The following is a 17,834-nucleotide window of genomic DNA, read 5'->3' on the forward strand; positions in this document are numbered from 1 at the left end:
GAGGGAACCTTCGACTGGAGTATCGAACAGAAGTGGAAAATCCGATTGAACCAAGCTAACTCCGCTATCAAGGGCTTGAGAAGGGCAGTCATTGGTTCCAAAGGAGTCATTCTACTGGTTTTTTAACTTTTTTCCATTCAGAAATTATTCTTTATCCTTGAGCATGTTCAGAATGAATGTTCGCTTTGCTTGCTTTGAATGTTGTCAATCGGTTTGAGCTCCAATCCACTGTCCACTATCACCTGGTATAGTCGCTTTCTTAGTCATTCATCTATCGACCTGATGCTTGATAATATTTATAAGGCAGATTGATACAGATTGATAATTTCTCAAAAGGCTTATCGAGTGATTATATTTAACTAGGACAAAATACTATGCCAAAGTTTGGTTTAACGCGGTTCACGTTTTCAGGCAGTTGAGCTATAAGCTCTAATAAGGATAATGAATTCTAAGCCATCTTGTTTGCAGCTTGGCAAACGCATTTAATTACTTTCATGATCCTTTTATAGCAAACTTATATGTTCTCTGTTTACTCCCTTGTGAAACATAGACAAACCAGATGAGAAGGAAGGGCTTGGTTCTCCCTGAACTTGAAGATTTCTCGAAGGTTCGAAAAAGAGACTTTAAACCGTATGGGGTTGTTTGACAATAAAGCCTATTCCGGTATAAGTTCAGGTGTTCGGGTTTAAAACAATTGATTTTTGAGAATGACGTGTAAGAGACCGAGGTGCAAAAGATTCCCACTTATCTGTTGGGACTCGTTAGCAAAAAGGCAAGCAAAAGTGTACCGAAGAGAATTTCGGTAGCGCTGTTTGTTAGCTCTGATCATGTGGTTGACAATAGTCAACTTTGATGTTCAGTTTGTGATGGAGAGCTTCTCCTCTCCATCGGGACCAAGTTCTGACCGAGAAAAGTGACGAATTCTAGGCGATTCAATCCCGAGAAATACCAAAGAAACGACAGTTTCATTTTATATTTTCATTAGCCACAATATTAGGACTTTTCTTGGTGGAAAGGGTATACACCCGGTTTATCAGAGAGAGAGAGAGAGAGAGAGAGAGAGAGATAGGGCAATAAGAGTGAATAGCGCTGGGCTCTTAGAGCAAACTGTGATTCTATGTTATTCTCAGAATCGATATTGGAATCATTACTGTTTAGTTAGCAGGCATGTACCCCCTTCTAAAACCTCAAGTGATTGGTGCATCTACGTAAAAGTTCAAAGAAGTAATAAACCAGTTAGGGAGCGATAACTGGATGGAGGTCAAAATAATTTTAACAATAACACTTATCTCTCATTAATATTCAGTTAAAATACCGTTACCTAAGCATCCATTTCCTGTCATCTTAAATTTTACCATAAAATTGTAAACATCTTCTTTCTGACTATCTAAAAATCATAAATTTCGCACTAAAATGCAGGATTATAAATATATCGAGATGAAACTGCCCCATATTGCCAGCTTTCTATGGTGTCCAGTCGCAAATTGATTGCAACGATCACTTCTGGATTAGTACCGACTGGAAATGAAAATTCCCATCAAGATTGAAGTGATGGTTGTCGTTTGTAACCAATTTCGGATTGGGAACTACTTGCAAAGTGATGTCGATTGAACCGGCGATTGCGGGCATTATGGGTAACATTAACTACTGCTAAGTCTTCATATTCAAACGATGGAAAACCCACGTACGGAAAATATGGGTAAACGTAGGTGATCCAGGAAATTGGATGTTCAGTGGACTAGGTTGAGTGATCAAAATGATATAATGACGTTAGATACCTGTAACGTCTTGTGATCGAAATTGAATTTTCCAGATAGATACTTCGAGTATGAAATCTGCATAGAATGAGTATCTATTTTTCCACACTATCCACTTTTTGAAAGTGATGGTTTCAATTACGCGGAGCAAACAATTACAGCCATTTTATGAATTTTAGCAACCCTCCACCACTTGCTCCACAAAAACTGGATGAATGAGAACATCTCATGCATCTCCATCGCTTCACCAGTCGATAAAGTTCATAATTGAATCCAAACAGAAAAGAACTATCTGAAATTTTATTCGTGCTGATCAAACCCTATCAGAAGTTGTTGAATCTAGAAATATGTTGGGTTTACATTGTATAAAACTTCAACTCATAACTTTAATGACTTCCAAGGCTTGAGAATCTCCACTAGTCCCCATATCGAATAACACTCCAAGCAGTTTCGTGACAAATTCATTAAATACAGATTCGTTCTTTGCCTGGAATGATTAAATTACCTACACTCCCAGATGTAATAAAAAGTATCATAATTGCATCTTGGCACTGGTGATGGGGAATTCAATTAAAATCTGTGTTTTCATTTGCCTGTGTGCAGACAGGTTCACTTGCTCAGGGTGCATTCAAAGTGATTTTTTTTAAAGAATGTTTGCACGACGGGTAGTTGGGTTCAGATGGAATTCTGTCTCAGTGACAGATACAACGAGTCCTAATTGTCCAAAGGCCTCACAAAATTGCATATACTTTTTGGCATTCATTAAGGGATGGAGAAGGAAGGAAAACGTGGCGATATGTTAGATTCAAACAAAGTAATTGCGGGATTCAGGCGCTATGTAGACAAAAAGGATGTCCTCTGTCTGTCACAGAGACGTTGTTTTGAAATTGTTAAACCCACAGCTCTGAATTGTGGTAGGAATTTTGGAATAGACAACCTTGAGCCGGGGGTTGGTTCATAACCAGGGGGGTTGGTTCAACAACCAGTTTCGTAAACTACTTGGAAAGGACTTCGTATGGTAGTAATATGAAGGGGTGATAATTTTTCACAAACTGTGATGTGGAGTATTCCGTGTTCAATTTACAATGCTAGTGAAAATAAAACATTGGGAATTGTATGCATTTATTACAAAATCACTCAACTAAGGGCCACATGCATCCACCCCTGGTAAACTGCCACAATATTTGACATATTTTGTTTGGTATAAATGGGTCGGTGGTTGCTATTTTTCTATCGAATATCTGGCAATCGAACAAAAATGACAGTACAAATAAATATCTACTTCCCAATATCAGGATTCCACCCGTATATATGAACTTCTAACTCCTACTTCATTGCACCATCAGAAGGAGGTACTAAGTAATATTTTAAGAATCGTCGAATTGCTCGGTGGAGACGAATTCATTTCAATTCAGCATGTCCTTACTCCTCCGAAAATGTTTGAATATTTATAGAACCCACCAGAATGGGAAGTCTACTTTTAAGTTCACAAACTTTATCCGAACAGATGAAAAATCAAGAATTTTTTTCTGGAGAGAAAAAACGGGTCCTTCAATCTCGTTGTTTTGATCAGATCTATTTTCAGTAGAAAGTCCTCGTTAGATTGAAATTACGTAGGAGACTTCCTGGTCAAACCAAATCAAGTATATTACAATATGTGGACAGCAAAAATTGAGATTGAGATTGTCAATATTTCAACCCACAACAATAATAAGGGCTACTTGCACTGGAAAAGAACACTTGAAAAAATTGCTTACTCTTAATTTAGAACAATTCGGGAAACCCCAGTTTCCGGTTTCTCGGCTTGTTGGCTTCAGATCTGAAATACATTTGAGTGGACTTTGGTGGCATTGGTACTTAGCACGCATCGGAGTAGTTTCTGAGAATGGACCCGTGAAAAAATGATCATTTTCAACACCTTGCACTCCTCACTCTTCCAATTAGTGTCAAAACTAACACCTGCTTCGGAAAGTACTAACCGAGACCTTTCATTTGATACCCCACATATTTTATGAAGAAAAAAGAGCCCTGATCCAGAAGAATCACCCTTCACGCAGCTTGGTGTAAAAACAGTTGAAAAACGGAACTAAAAGCATCGAAGAAAGAATGCAGGTCTCACAAATGTGAGCTCTGCCAATTGTATCGGCAAAATCCAAGGGGAATGAAAATGGTGGATGTGCCAAGGTAGTTAATAAAAAGGCGAAGAAAAAGGCAAAAGTGCGAATTCGCCCAGAAGCAACTATGATCTCCAGCAAGGGAAATTTATCCTACGCCGAGATACTGAAGAAGGTCAAAGTTGACCCCGACCTAGAAGATCTAGGCGGATATGTCAGCAAGATTCGAAGGACCCAGAGGGATGACTTCATATTTACGCTGAAAAAATTCACCTTGGGAAAAACTGATGAGTTCGAAACTCAAGTTAAGAACTCACTTGGGGAGAATGTCACAGTACGGACCCAAAAACATGATCTGCATACAATACAAGGATCTCGATGAAGTGACATCCAAAGGTGAAATTTGCACTGCCTTGATGGAACAGTTCAAGTTGGAAGAAGTTGCCGAGGAGTCCACTGTGAGTTTGTAGAAAGCCTATGCCAATACTCAAACGGCCACATTGCGCTTACCAGTGGACGCAGCGCAGAAGTTATTGGCGGCCGGTAAAGTTCGAATTGGATGGGTTGTTAGTCGTCTGAGAGAGCAGCGTTTGGTTATTTCGCGAAGGCACGCACTAGCGGCATTGATCGGTCTCATCGATGCAGAAGGTGTGGCGAGAAAGGCCAAAGCATGCAATAGAGACCTCAAATGCTTATTGTGCGAAGGAAGTGAGGGACGGGATTACCGGCATATTACTGGAAGTGCTGAAAGCCCGGAATTTAGGCATACGATCGACAAGCCGGATACAGCGGCTTTGTGTGGGCGAAAATAAACGGGTTGTGCAACGATTACGCCCCATTAAGTCTGACATTATCCGAATGCGAGGAAACGCTTGACAGTATTGTTCTCGATGCAAGGGGTCATAGTCCAAGGGTAATTGCTGGTGACTTTAATGTTTGGGCCCGTGAGTCGGGTAGCAGTGAGACAAATTCAAGGGACCGCAGCCTACTAAACGCTTTTGCACAGTTGGATATAATTCTGGCCAACGAAAGTTATGTAAACACCTTTCAGAAAGAGGGGTCTGTCTTAATCGTAGACCTAACTTTTGTCAGTTTTGCACTGGCATACCACATGCCATGTCCATGTCCTGGTTCATCAATAAGGACTACTCCCACAGCGATCATCAGGATAGAAGACCATCATGGCCGAAGCCGAGAAAGATGTCTGGCTGGTCTGCTTTGGATGAGCTGACCTTCATAGAGGTGTGGTTAGACCGACCTAATAAATCAGGCGCCTTTACGGAAAGAGCGGTCCATGTGACCTAATGCATCGCCAAAGCGTGTAACGCGTCTATGCCGAGGAGGTGTTTCTTTCTCAGTAGGAGACCGAACTACTGGTGGAATACTGAATTGGCCAGCCTTCGATCAGCTTGTCACTGAGCCAAAAGAGCGGGTGAGAGGGCGGTGGACAGAATCGACCAAGGGCAAAAAGAGGGTGCCTATAAGGGAGCCCGCAAAACTATCAAGCTCGCCATCCAACGGAGCAAAATGGAATGCTCTAAGGAACTCTGGTCGGAAGCGGACGTAAATCCGTGAGGGAGCGCCTATAGAATTGTGATGGGGCAATTTAGAGGCTGATCATCTCCCCAGATCATGTGCCCTTCACTCTTGTTACAAATTATCCAGGGTTTATTCCCCCAGCAAGAGGAGGGCACTGATAACTTGCATTGGTCTCTGAATGTGAAGGCAATATCGCCAGTCACCAGTGACGAGCTGCTGGAGATCTGCGCTAGAATAGGAGATAGATAGATAGATAGATATCCCTAGCGTCCCTAGGTGATAGTTTAGCCAGCAGTGAACAGTGAGAATTCCGATTATGATTCGGAGGTTCTTCTTGGTGAGATTTAAGCAATTCTTTGTGCGGTTGGGTTCATATCCCCCAATAAGCACCTTGGACTGCTCCATTCCAGCTAGGCCCGTCCAGTATAGTTGCCTCAACCGTTCCTCTGCATTTTTTAGTGTCATAGCCATGAACCCGTTTCCGATTCCACAGAAGGGTTCTGGCCCGTATAAAGGCGTCCCTGGTCCCTTCTTGGCAGACATCACCGTCGACCACGTCCTTCGCATGCGAAACATTAGTCACGGTATTCAGCACTACGTAGTAACTACGAGTCCTCCTGTCTACGATCGGCCTTGCCATTTGCCTCCAGATTAATTGAACGTGGCTCATCAAGAATATGAGTTACTTGAAAGGGATTACCGTCGCCGGTCATCCAATCCTTGGGCGAGGACGCTTCATCTGGCCATTGAGGGGACTATCGTCTTGGTCGCTATCTTCATTCGGATATGGTCACGGTATTACACACGAGAAACTTATTTTCTAAACTGGCTTCCCTTCGCGTTTTTTCAGCAAATCTTCGTAGCGAAAGAGATTCCGATCATCATGTCGTTTGGTTTATATGAATTTGCAATGGTGACTTTTGGGGTTAAAAAAAGCGGCACAAACTTTCAGCGGTTTATGGATAAGAACCTCGGATATCTGACATCCTAATAGCATTGTGGAATCTGCAAGAGCTCAAACAACATTTGAGGATCACCCAAAAGGTCTCCCTGAACACTCGATCACCTTCAAAACAGAAAAATGTGTGTTGGAGAAAATCAATTATCTAGAGAACACTACTACCCTTCTGAGCACCGTGCCTCTGTAATCTTGAGTTGAAACCATACGAAAGATCAAAACCGTCTAGAATTCAAGAAGGTTTTTAGGAACGAAAAAATTCGGAACGAACAGTTTTCAAAGGACGCGAACCTTACTTGAGAAAAGGCGACAAAACATAGATTGATTGGAATCCGGCTTAAGGGAGGGCCTTCCAGGACTGCATACCTCTAAGTCTGACCACAAATGTATCAGATGTGGCAGTAGGGGTTGCCTTGCATCAGTTTTAAGGCGGCGGATGAGTCAAGTTTTTGTACTTTCAGTTCAAGTTTTCAAACCTGACAAACTGCAATGCGTCTCAGATAGAGAATTATTGGATGTTCTTGTTGTTGTCAAGCATTTCTTGGGAAGATTGTCTGGTGCGTATCCCCAAATGGAAATAGTGGTGCCCTTAACCGAATCACAGAGATGTAAATACTGTCAAATTATCTATGTAGGTGGCTCGAAGTGTCCTTTTTTGAGACCGATCGGTTCAATCGGCCACGAAAATATTTTGCAACTAGTGGACTTTAGGGTTCGCCTTTCTACAAATAACTACTTCAGACCAGGCTACCTAGTGTGAGTCAACTTTTTCCAAAGCGCTCGCATCCCTTTTAGGCTATGAAAGGACGAGGATTTCTCTTTAGTACTGGAACAGTGTAATAGTGGCACCGGTTGCTAAAAGCCATCGCTATTGGCCAGAAAAGAACCTTGCTTCTTTGGACTCCCTTTCAACATTCTTGCACAGTAGCTACAAGGAAGATTCCGACGCATTTTCGGTCAAGAAGATATACCATTCAGTATTCATTCTACTGGGAGAACTAGGACCGCGTAAACGATATCATCACGCATCCCAAACAAATGCCTCTAACAATTTCAGGAGTACGGCATTCGTTAGTAACAAGGACCTTCATTTCTGTTTCTATGTATTTTTACCATTCGATGCAGTATATCCAGCGCTTACTTAGCTATATGCCGGCTCCTACCGGATAGTTAGAAAAAATTGAAACTATGTGGATTCAACGGAATTTAACGGCAGACAAATTAACATGTCCACCGAGCGGAGATTACCCAGAAGTTAGCAATGCAGGGTCATTTTCTCCCTCGTCTAATGTAAGATAACCATTCCACCAGTCAGCGTTGGCAGGCACCGACGTCGGTTAGTTTAAAGTTTGTAGCAGGGCTGGTGCCCCAATCAGCTTCGAAATTCGACCGAAGCATAACTCGGCCACTTGAACTCACTGACCAAGCAGGCAATGTTCAGATGCCCGGCATTCTTATTTCGGCAGTTGATATGGCGGGTCAATAAAAAGCCAGCTGAGGGGTTATGTTCGCGAATGGGGTGTATCAGCTGATGACAACTAGTGCAGTTAAGACTTTGACTTTGTATTCCTGTAAGACATGGACTTATATATAGTTATAAAACGCACCATAGGGGAATAATGTCTTTCCAAATGGAAGGGTGTGACCTCTGCCGAAAAGTGCCTAGAGTCAAAGCTGATTTCGGCCTCTCAGTCTACTTTGTTTGCGAAGACAACTGCCGTAAGATCAGGGTGTATCAAGTATTACCAGTTATTAACCCACTTTTTGTGTTCCGGGTTGCTACTGGTCCCAGGGATTCTTTGTCTGTTACTTGCCTTAAGTCTGTTCGTCTTTTGTTTTTATGGGACATGCCCTGGTGAAGTGGCTTATCTTTCAGTGGCTTGCGCCTGGGATTAAGGAGGACGGTAAGTTTCAGAATGAATTTCTATTTCTCTTTTCTCTGCTCATTCTAATACAACGTAAAACCACGACGCAAGACGACCAAATTTAATTTCTCTAATACGGATTACCCAGCAGGAGGATCAGAAGGATGTGTCGGAAGAGAGGTTCTTTTTATGAGTGTTTCCATTGCCGAGTCGCTTATCGACAGTGTTGACTTTAGTGACAGTTGTGACCTCAAACTTTACATTTCTGCCTTTATATACTATGATTTTTAGCAGGACTTTATCCGAAAGTACTTTTCCAAATATGTAGAAAAAGGCAGGTATCCATTTTGACATTATGCTGACCTAAAATTATCATCCAATATTACTCATTTCGTCTATCAACAAAATTTTTAAAACATTCAGAAAAAACTACTTTTCTTTTGGTTTTGAGGGCCTAATTAAAGAAGAGCAGTATTGGCTTAACAGAGGTACTTGGATTTTCTATCTTTGTTTCGAAATTTGAGAATGAAGGAAAAAAATGCAGTCTATATTGACAATTTTCGATTTCGTTGATCCCCCCTTCTACTCAATCATCTCTGGTTGTATGGTTGTCACTGAGCTTCTCTCTTGTGGTTGAGGTCATACTTAAGTCCTGGAGTAAGATCGATCTCATTCAATGATTACATCTTACTTTCTTTTCCTTCCATCACTGGTTTTGCAGAGCTACTTATTTACCTGTTCCTGTCTCATACGACTGCACCCAGTGATATGTCCCTTTTTGTATATGGGACAGGTTATATCCGTGCGTCAATCGTCTGAAATTGATTCGTTGTTCCATACTTACAACATTAATCGATGAATTGCTTGATGAAGTTTACCAACTCCGCATTTTTATAACTGGCTTGGTAAGCTGTGGATTTGTTGTAGGGCTTTTGTTGCTGCTGATTTGTACAAGGATCGCAAGTTCCAGGCTGCAAAAAAATAGTTGTGTTTCTGAAAAGCTGCTCTTTTTGTGGTGACGAGTTGTTGGTCTGTAAACCTACTTGGAGGATCAGGCTTTTAACGTCGCATTTCACTGTTAACTACCACCTAGAGAAAATCGCCTTGGTGGACTTGGATAACTGCAACAATTGTGAAAAAGGGAAGTGACAACCCTGCATTTTATTGTAGATAAAGCTGTCTGGCCTTATTACAGGAAGACAACTCGATAAGGTCATCTTCAATGAATGTTGTTCACGCTCTCTCTCTCTCTTTTTGGGAGGCGTCTTCTGATTTACAGAAGATTGTGAGTAACATAACAAGGAAGCCTTCTGAATAGACACTTCAAGAGATCGAACCACCCGCATCTCCCCAATCTTCCTTGTTTAAGGTACTAGTATCGTGAACATTTTTTTAAGCGAAAAGGAGCAGGAGTATATTGACTCAGGAGTACTTTTGTATGATCCAAGGATAGCAAATTGATCAATTGTAAGTGTTAAATTTCATTTCTTTAAAAAGATATTACCTAAATACAAGATGGCTAACAAATCTACTTCAGACTCAACAATGAAAAATAGTTCTTTGTTGCAGTCATGATGAACAGATTTAGTGATACATTCCTTGCACGAAACGTGAAATTAACGTTTTCTACTGCCATAGAAACGACATCACCAAATCGACCTCATACAATTTGAATGGTTGATCCCTCAAATCTGAATGCTTAAAAAGATTTCATCAATGTCCGATTCAAGTAATTGATCCACGTGCGCGGGAGAGTGGAGAATTAATTTTACACTTTCTATCAAAGAATGATTAGTTCTGAAGACAACCTCTTTTCCTCTAGAACATCATACGTGCATCTAGGTACATAGTATCTTATGAAAGTATCTTAACAAGCCACTGATGACAGTCAGTATAAAGTTTCCAGTCACTGGAACGAAGGCGTAAAAATTGATTTATTTCATGCATTCTCACCTGAAGTGAACTTTTAATTGCTGCCACTTTCCTCTGTACAAAGTTTACGAGAATCTCATATAGAGAACGATCAATCACACTTGAAAAAGAGAAAGGCACAAATGGCAAATAATCAAAGAAAATGAGAAAATTATTATGAATCTGGCGGAAGTCATGTATTATTTGCGTCTCTAAATTATTGGTTATAAAGTTGCAGACAAGAAAGAATGTCTTAATGATTTTTTTTACGGTCAAATATGGATACAAACAGGTAAATATGTATTTACTTCCATATTAGCGGAAAAAGGTGAATTCCTTCATTTCAAGTTGATGATTTGCAATGGAAATAATTGATTTGATTTGCTAATAGGGGTTATGCATATAAAGCAATAATCAAACGCATCATCAACTCTTAGGAGGAAAAACTTTCATAAATATGAATTGTTTTGAGAAATATCTTAAATAGGCAGTGAAGGCTGTGACGTAAGGAAAAAAACTTTTCAAATTTCCCTACAAACAGATAATTGGTTTCTGCAAAATAGGTACGCATACTATATATTAGATTGGGGGAAAACAATTGAGCCTTTGCTGTTTAATTAACTTTGGTGTATCTAAGTGTAATCTTGCGGTGTTTCTGACGATTGTGTCCTGTTGCCCTTTATGGTTCTGAGTGTTGGCCGACTATAAAAGATAATGAACGGCGTCTTGCGGTAACGGAGACGAAGATGTTGCGTTGGACTATTGGCGTGACACGTCTTGATCACTTCCTAAGTGTGGATATTCGCGACCTTTGTAGGGGGTCCGGATAGCTGAGTGGTTAGAGTACAAGGCTGTCGTACGGAAGGTCGCGGTTCGAATCTCACTAGTGGCAGTGGAATCTGACGTCGGACACCAGCCGACTCAGCTGTGAATGAGTACCTGAGTCAAATCAGGGTAATAATCTCGGGTGAGCCCAGTGCTGATCATTGCCTCCTACAGTCTACTGTAGTGTACCGTTACAGTTTTGAATGAAGTGCTCTAACACTCTTGAAGGCCCTGATCCAACATGGATTGTTGCGCCAACGATTAGTATTATTATTATATAGGGTTGCACCGATCGTGGAAAAATTGCGAGACGCCCGATGGGATGATCATGTAAATCATTCAATGCATGCAGATCAGTCTTTTCATAGGACAAAATGGTGCCACCGATCATGATGATCAGAATTGCAATCTATCGCCGAATCGATTCGATTTCGTTATACCGTAGCTGATGGTTTTTATGTTGCTTTTCTGGCATCGACCATTACATTTCTTTTCCGCCGCTTCAGAGCTACGTGGGACAGAACAGTAGAGGAGGAATTTAGATTTCTTTAGAAACTTCATAGCGGAAAAAGGCGAAAGAATTATTCGATAAGGTAATGATGCGATGGCCGAGTTGGTTGAGCATCGCCCTCCGGAACTCCTTACCTAGGGTTCGAATTCCGTTTTTTTCTGTGGATGTTTGTGTTTGCTACTGTAAACTTATAATTTGCAAAGTATTAAGTGTGATAAATGAAACGCAGACTCCTTGAAAGTCAAAATATCGGAAAAAAATAACAAGACGAAAAAGAGACTGTGTGGATGCCATATATTCTACAAAGGAATGAAAGGGAGTCATTCAGCATTATAGAGTATGTGATTTAGTACTTAAAAAGCCCTGGTTAAAAAAATTTTTACATCATATTGGAGTAGCTCTGCTCTGCACCAAATAAAGCGAGTTCCAATGAAGTTCTTGAAGTAACTCTTCATCACAAGGCGCAAATTTTCTAATGCTAATTTATAAAAACTTCCGGCCAGTGTCATTTCAACAAAAAGTCGAAGCGATATTTGAAGGAAGTTAGAAATCTTTGTAGTTTGTGATACGTCTTAGAATACGAGAGTAGCCAAACAGTGTATTATTTTTTTGGTAAAGAAACGGGTAACTATGATTAAAAGAGTCAAAAATGCGTTGCTAGTGGAATCAACTTCTACTACTTTCTACTACGTTTCCAGAGGTCAGGCGAATTTAGCATCAATATATTGCAATATTGCAAGTTACTGTGATTGTTTAGGGATTGAGGAGTCCTTAGTCACCTTCCACTTGCTGTCGGACCGGACCAAATGGCGAACAACTTGATCCCACTCTTTATGGTCCACACTCTCCTTTTTTGGGTTTACCACCCAAGGTTGAAAAATTAAAAGAGGGACGAAGGCGGTCACGACCAGGGCACCTATGCCCTAGGAGGAGCGTAACTGAAGAGGCTCGTAGGTGTTATATGCTCCCTTTTATAATTCGCAAAACACATCAAGAGTGCGAATTATATTCAATGCAAATCCACCCATATTTCAGAGCCGGAGCTAGACAAAAGGAGAAGTCCGTGGACCATAAAGTGTGGGAGCTCTCGACTTGGCCCGGTCCAACAGCAAATGGATCCAGAGTTAGGACTCGTCAATCCCTAAACAAAACTTGTCTAGCTCCGCCCAAGTGTTGGTCTGAACTATGGGTGGATTTACGTTGCATATAATTCGCACCCATGATATGTTTTGCGATTTATAGAAAGGAGCGTATAACTCCTGCGAGCCCAGAGTTCGCTCCGAGTTCTCGAAGCGGACACCGCAGCAGAAGCCTCTGGAGACCTGTCAAGCGACCTCTATTAGGAGATATTTCTCCTTGGCAGTGGCGCCAATAATAATTGGACACTGTTTCGTCCAATTAGATAATTCAAAGAAAGGAACTTATTAAAGAAAAATTTTCTTTACAATTTCAGATCTGCGTACAATACCAGGTACGGACTTGGGGACAGGATGTCCGCCAAGACGTGTAAGATGATACCCCCGGAGGAGTTATCATCAGTAGAAGCTGGAAGCCCTCCGGAACTTGAGGAGGTAAATGCGACCGTTCTCGAAAAAAATTGAGGAACTAAAACAGGAGAATGCCGCCATGGCCCAGCAACTGGATTGCCAGCAGCAGCAACAATAACGTCAGCAAAAACATCAACGTCAGCATCAACAACAACATCGAAGAAGAGGAAGGCGACGAACTCAACTTCGTGTAGCGGAAGAAGAGAAGAACGGAAAAAGGTAACGTTGGTGTTAGTCATGTAAGTGCCCCTCCGGCAAACTCACAGGCACCCTCCTCCCAACTACCCACCCAAAAAAAGAAAAAAATTCCGCCGATCACTGAGTACAAAATTGATGTACCTCAGTTTCATGGAATTTTAAAAGAAAAAGGGTTGAAAGCAACCCTAAAGAATACGAGAGTCGACAGGACCCTCATCTTTGTGCAAAGCATTGAAGACCATGCGGCGATCTTCAAGTTTATTAAAGAAAAGGGGCTACATACCACAATTAGCACCTCACAAGCCTTAAGGACTCAGTCGTTAGTAAACCGCGGTCTGGACAGGGAGGTACACCCGACTTACATAATGCGAGAGCTCAATGAAGAGTATCCGCACTTGAAGATGAAAAGCGTCTGGAACCTGATGGCGCCAGCCGACAAGCTTCTCCTTAGCCAGAACCCAACGCTCCTGTTGAAGTCGGAATCGGGGCTGTTCATGGCTACCTTCGAACCCTCTCAAGAGCTCAATGAAGCATTCAAGGTGAAGTATATACTCCACCAAAAAAGAGGAAATCGAGATACTTGGGATCTAGATCTATCCATAGAAAAGCTAAACGCTTAAAACTACGCATCAGGAATTAAATATGAAATGAAGTACGAAACCGTAGCCATCTTCATCCCCCTTTTAATTTCAGTCAGGAGTCAGTGGATAAGTCTCTTTAGGGTTTGAGTGACATGTAATTTAGACTTTGCCAAAATTGTGTTGATCCTGCAAGTTCAAGGGAGGGAGTTGTTTGGCAAATAATTTTCACATGGGCCAGAATTTTTTACGACGATCATGTAGGGGGTCTTATCATTGCTAGAATTAAGAAGAAAATTTGGAGTTTCCATGGCAACAAAATCTGTCTAAGGAAGGGGTGTAGACCTCAGATTCATTGAAAAAACTTGTTAGATATTAATTGTTTCCTGTTGCTTATCTTTATTGACTAGAAAACTTTACGGAAATAGAGGGACACATTTAGCCAAAAAGCAAGGAAAAACGAACATTAATGCACATGTTTCTTAAGCTTTGTGAAATTCTGACTCAAGAATTTTGGAGTAATTAAAGTGATAAAAAAGTCAGGAGACCGGAACTTGGACGCTTCAGGTATGAAAGGTTGTGTGTATTCCTTATATAAAACATTTGAGTGTGCATTTGCCCCATTAGTGCGTAGCATGTAATATATTCATATATTTGCTGAGAATATCCACTTTCGTGTGATATTAACATTTTTTAAGTCTTCAATTTTCACAAAAGTGACAACTTTGACGTATTATAACTTTGTTAGTAATAGTGTGAGTTCCACCAAATTATATTATTATTAGCTTTATTTGAAAGGATATGGAGGTATGGAGGGTATTTCGTAGCCTAAGCACAGTATAGTGGCAGCCTCTTGATTTTTTTTCAGATTTTTTGGTTGGATAGTTTTTAAGAATGGGTCCATTAAAGAGATTATCACTTTCGAATCCCTCGCATCCCTACCTGTCCAACAAATATCAACGAAGACCGGCTTCGGAAAGCACTAATCGTGACCTTTCATTTGATAGCCCACATGACTATATTTGGTGAAAACAAATTTACTCCCTCCTTTTGCGTGTATGGGACCCCGCCCCCCCTAAAAGTCGAAGTAAAAGGATGTAATTGATTGTATGCGTGAGCGTTCACAGTTCCCACATTTCCACGAAATTTGGTTTCAATCCCTATAACCGTCCCCGAGAAAAATGTGTGTGACAGACAGACAAACAGACGGACTGAAAGAAACTCTACGGTTTCGTGTGGGGTACCATGTGATAGAGTTCAAGCCTCCCATCAAATAACTCGACGTTATGCTGGATCATCGATTGATCTTCACGGAAGGAAGTGTGCTCATCCATTTTACCGTATGCAGCACCCGTTTGGACAAAAGCCCTTAATGTTCAGGCGTATAGGAGAAAATTATCTTCAGTATATTGTCTCAGTACGTTAAGAATTGTTAACGCATTCCGAACAACATTTGACGAAGTAGCTTTCCTAGCCGCGGTAATGGAGTCCATTGATATTTTGGTTGAGGGAAAGCGAACACTATACAATTGGAAAGCCCGTAGTAACCATAATGCCGAAGATCGACGACGAGAAGAAAGAGCACACACAATCAGGGTGTGGCACGAACCTTCGAATAATTCTCATAAGGGGAGGCGGACGTACAGGCTGATTTCAAATATCCAGTATTAGATTACGCGTAGCCATGGAGTTGTCCACTATCAATTGACCCAATTTCTAACTGGACATGGTGAATACCGCAGATATTTACATCCTTTTGGACATGACGATCCTCCCTTCTGTCTTGAGTATATAAACGAATACGAGGATTCGGAGCATACATACTCTTTGTATGTCCGAGATTTGCAAATGGGAGGGAACAGCTTCAACTTCTCTTGACAATGCCCTTACAAGTGGAGGCCATCATTCCGCAAATGCTCCAATCGCAAAAGGGTGGAATGCAGTTAGTGGCACCATAAGCTGTATTTAGGAGGAGCTCCAAGGTTAGAGCGCTTACGAAAAAGCGGCATTGAGGCAGCAATTCTCACCGTAGGAGTAAACCGATACGTGGGCTTTAATTCGCCCCACGTGGGGCATGGCGGGTGAGGAGAGGTGGGTTTAGTGGGTGGGAGTCCCACACTGTGCTTTCGATGTTTTCCACTTCTATAATATAAACGAAAAAAAAACAGACAGACGGAGAGACAGTAAACCGATTTGAATAAGGTTTTGTTTTACACAAAACCTTGAAAAACAGGCATATTGCCTGTTCGAGGATCCTTCATTATTTGCTTTTCTTCCTTCTCTCACCAATAGTAAACGATGGGTTTTATGAGGGGGGGGGATAGGAATAACCAGTAGGGGGGAATGGTTTCTACAAGTAGTAGATGAAAGACATCAGACTACGAATTAAAATATTATAAAACTATATAAAAATCACTATCCAAATTAGGCATCTCAATATACACTGCTGTATATGTGCTAAATGGTGGCAACGTCAGCACCGAAAACCAACCAACCAACAACATCAAACCGCACTGGTCAAAAGGGAAGAATAAAGATAGGAGACTACAACTTTGAGACCGTTGATAATTTCTCCTATCTAGGGTCGAAAATAACAACCGATAACAGTTACGATGAGGAAATCCGCGCACGGTTGTTGTCAGCCAACAGAGCCTATTTCAGCTTACAAAAACTGTTCCGCTCGAAACGTTTCACCATAGGGTCAAAGCTCTTACTGTACAAGACTTTGATCTTGCCAGTCCTCATCGAGGAATACTTGGGTTCTTAGCAAGAAAAATTGCGAACTCTTGGCCGCGTTCGAGAGAAGAATCCTCCGAAGCCTACACAATGACGAAATCTATGAGCGATACCATGACCGTCCGATTGTGGATAAAATCCGGTTCAATAGGTTACGGTGTGTGGGTCACTTAATCCGTATGGATGAGGATGATCCCACCCGGAAAGTCTATAAGGGGAATATTTATGGTAGAAAAAGAAGCCGAGGCAGACCCTGCCTAAGATGGAGCGATGGCGTAGGTCAGGACGTCATACAGCTTTTAGGGATATCGAATTGGTGGACCTCTTTGCAAAACCGGGATGTCTGGAGTTCCTTATTAAGGCAGGCTTAGACCGGATACCGGTTGTTGCGCCGTTGATGATGATGATGATATTTGGTAAGAGTCGAGCGCTTTCTTCATATCACCGCGAAATTTGAAACTGTTTTGGTCCTACACTCATAGTTTTCATAGACTCAGTTACTCTTTTCCACCTTCATCGCTTTTACTGGTTCTATGTTATTCGCCCATAAAAATCCTGCGATCTGCTCTGTTTGTCCTTATTTTCTGTGCTTACCCCCTTGCCCCTTGTTCTGTTTTCCTTATTTCTTCCTTGGCTTAGTTTCTTGTTGATAAATTTGACGATAGTATCGGGCTTGTTCCGGGTGGGCTTCCTAACTTCTTTATAGTAAACTATAAACAATATGTCCCCAACCTTCTCTGTATAATTTTCAACAAACGCCGCGAAGATTGCTAATTTCTTCATTTTTGGGAGGAGGCCCTTATTATCCTAAGCCTAGCCCTAATGTAGAGCTTAATCTAGCTATGAACCATCGCCCTATCTCACTTCTTTCCTCTTGTTCTAAAATCTTAGAGCTCTTGGTTGATCGCTGACCTCGATATCTACTTTCAGGCCCTGATCTCGAGATTATGCCGTTCTTACAACGCTCTATAGTTTGGTTCCTTTGAGTACCTCTGTTCTCTACTTTCAGAGTAGATAAAGCTACTCACTTGCTCCTGTCTTTGAAGAGAGCATGCAGTTGGAAATTATCTTTTCTCTTGTATTGTTTCTTAAATTAAATAGATAAATGAATATGTACTTAACAGAGACTCAGGCGGAAACCACAGTGATATATGTATCCCTGTCAGTGTCCTGCCCTGTGGTGTCAAACATTTAGGTACAGTGGTTAGCATTTTAACTAAGTCTTGTCAGCAGGCTTCAATTTAGTTGATTGAAACTCAAAAATGTCAGTTCAAGCTCCTGATCAAATCGGAAAT

At 41.3% G+C, this 17,834-nt stretch overlaps 1 protein-coding gene across 3 annotated transcripts in view; it reads right to left on the minus strand.

Annotated features, from left to right (window-relative positions):
- Nucleotides 1–17,834, minus strand: part of LOC119649847 — a 467,192-nt gene that overhangs the window by 47,786 nt on the left and 401,572 nt on the right. The gene's annotated exons all lie outside the window — the stretch shown is intronic.

Source organism: Hermetia illucens, chromosome 2 (genome assembly GCF_905115235.1).
Source record: "Hermetia illucens chromosome 2, iHerIll2.2.curated.20191125, whole genome shotgun sequence".
NCBI lineage: Eukaryota > Metazoa > Arthropoda > Insecta > Diptera > Stratiomyidae > Hermetia > Hermetia illucens.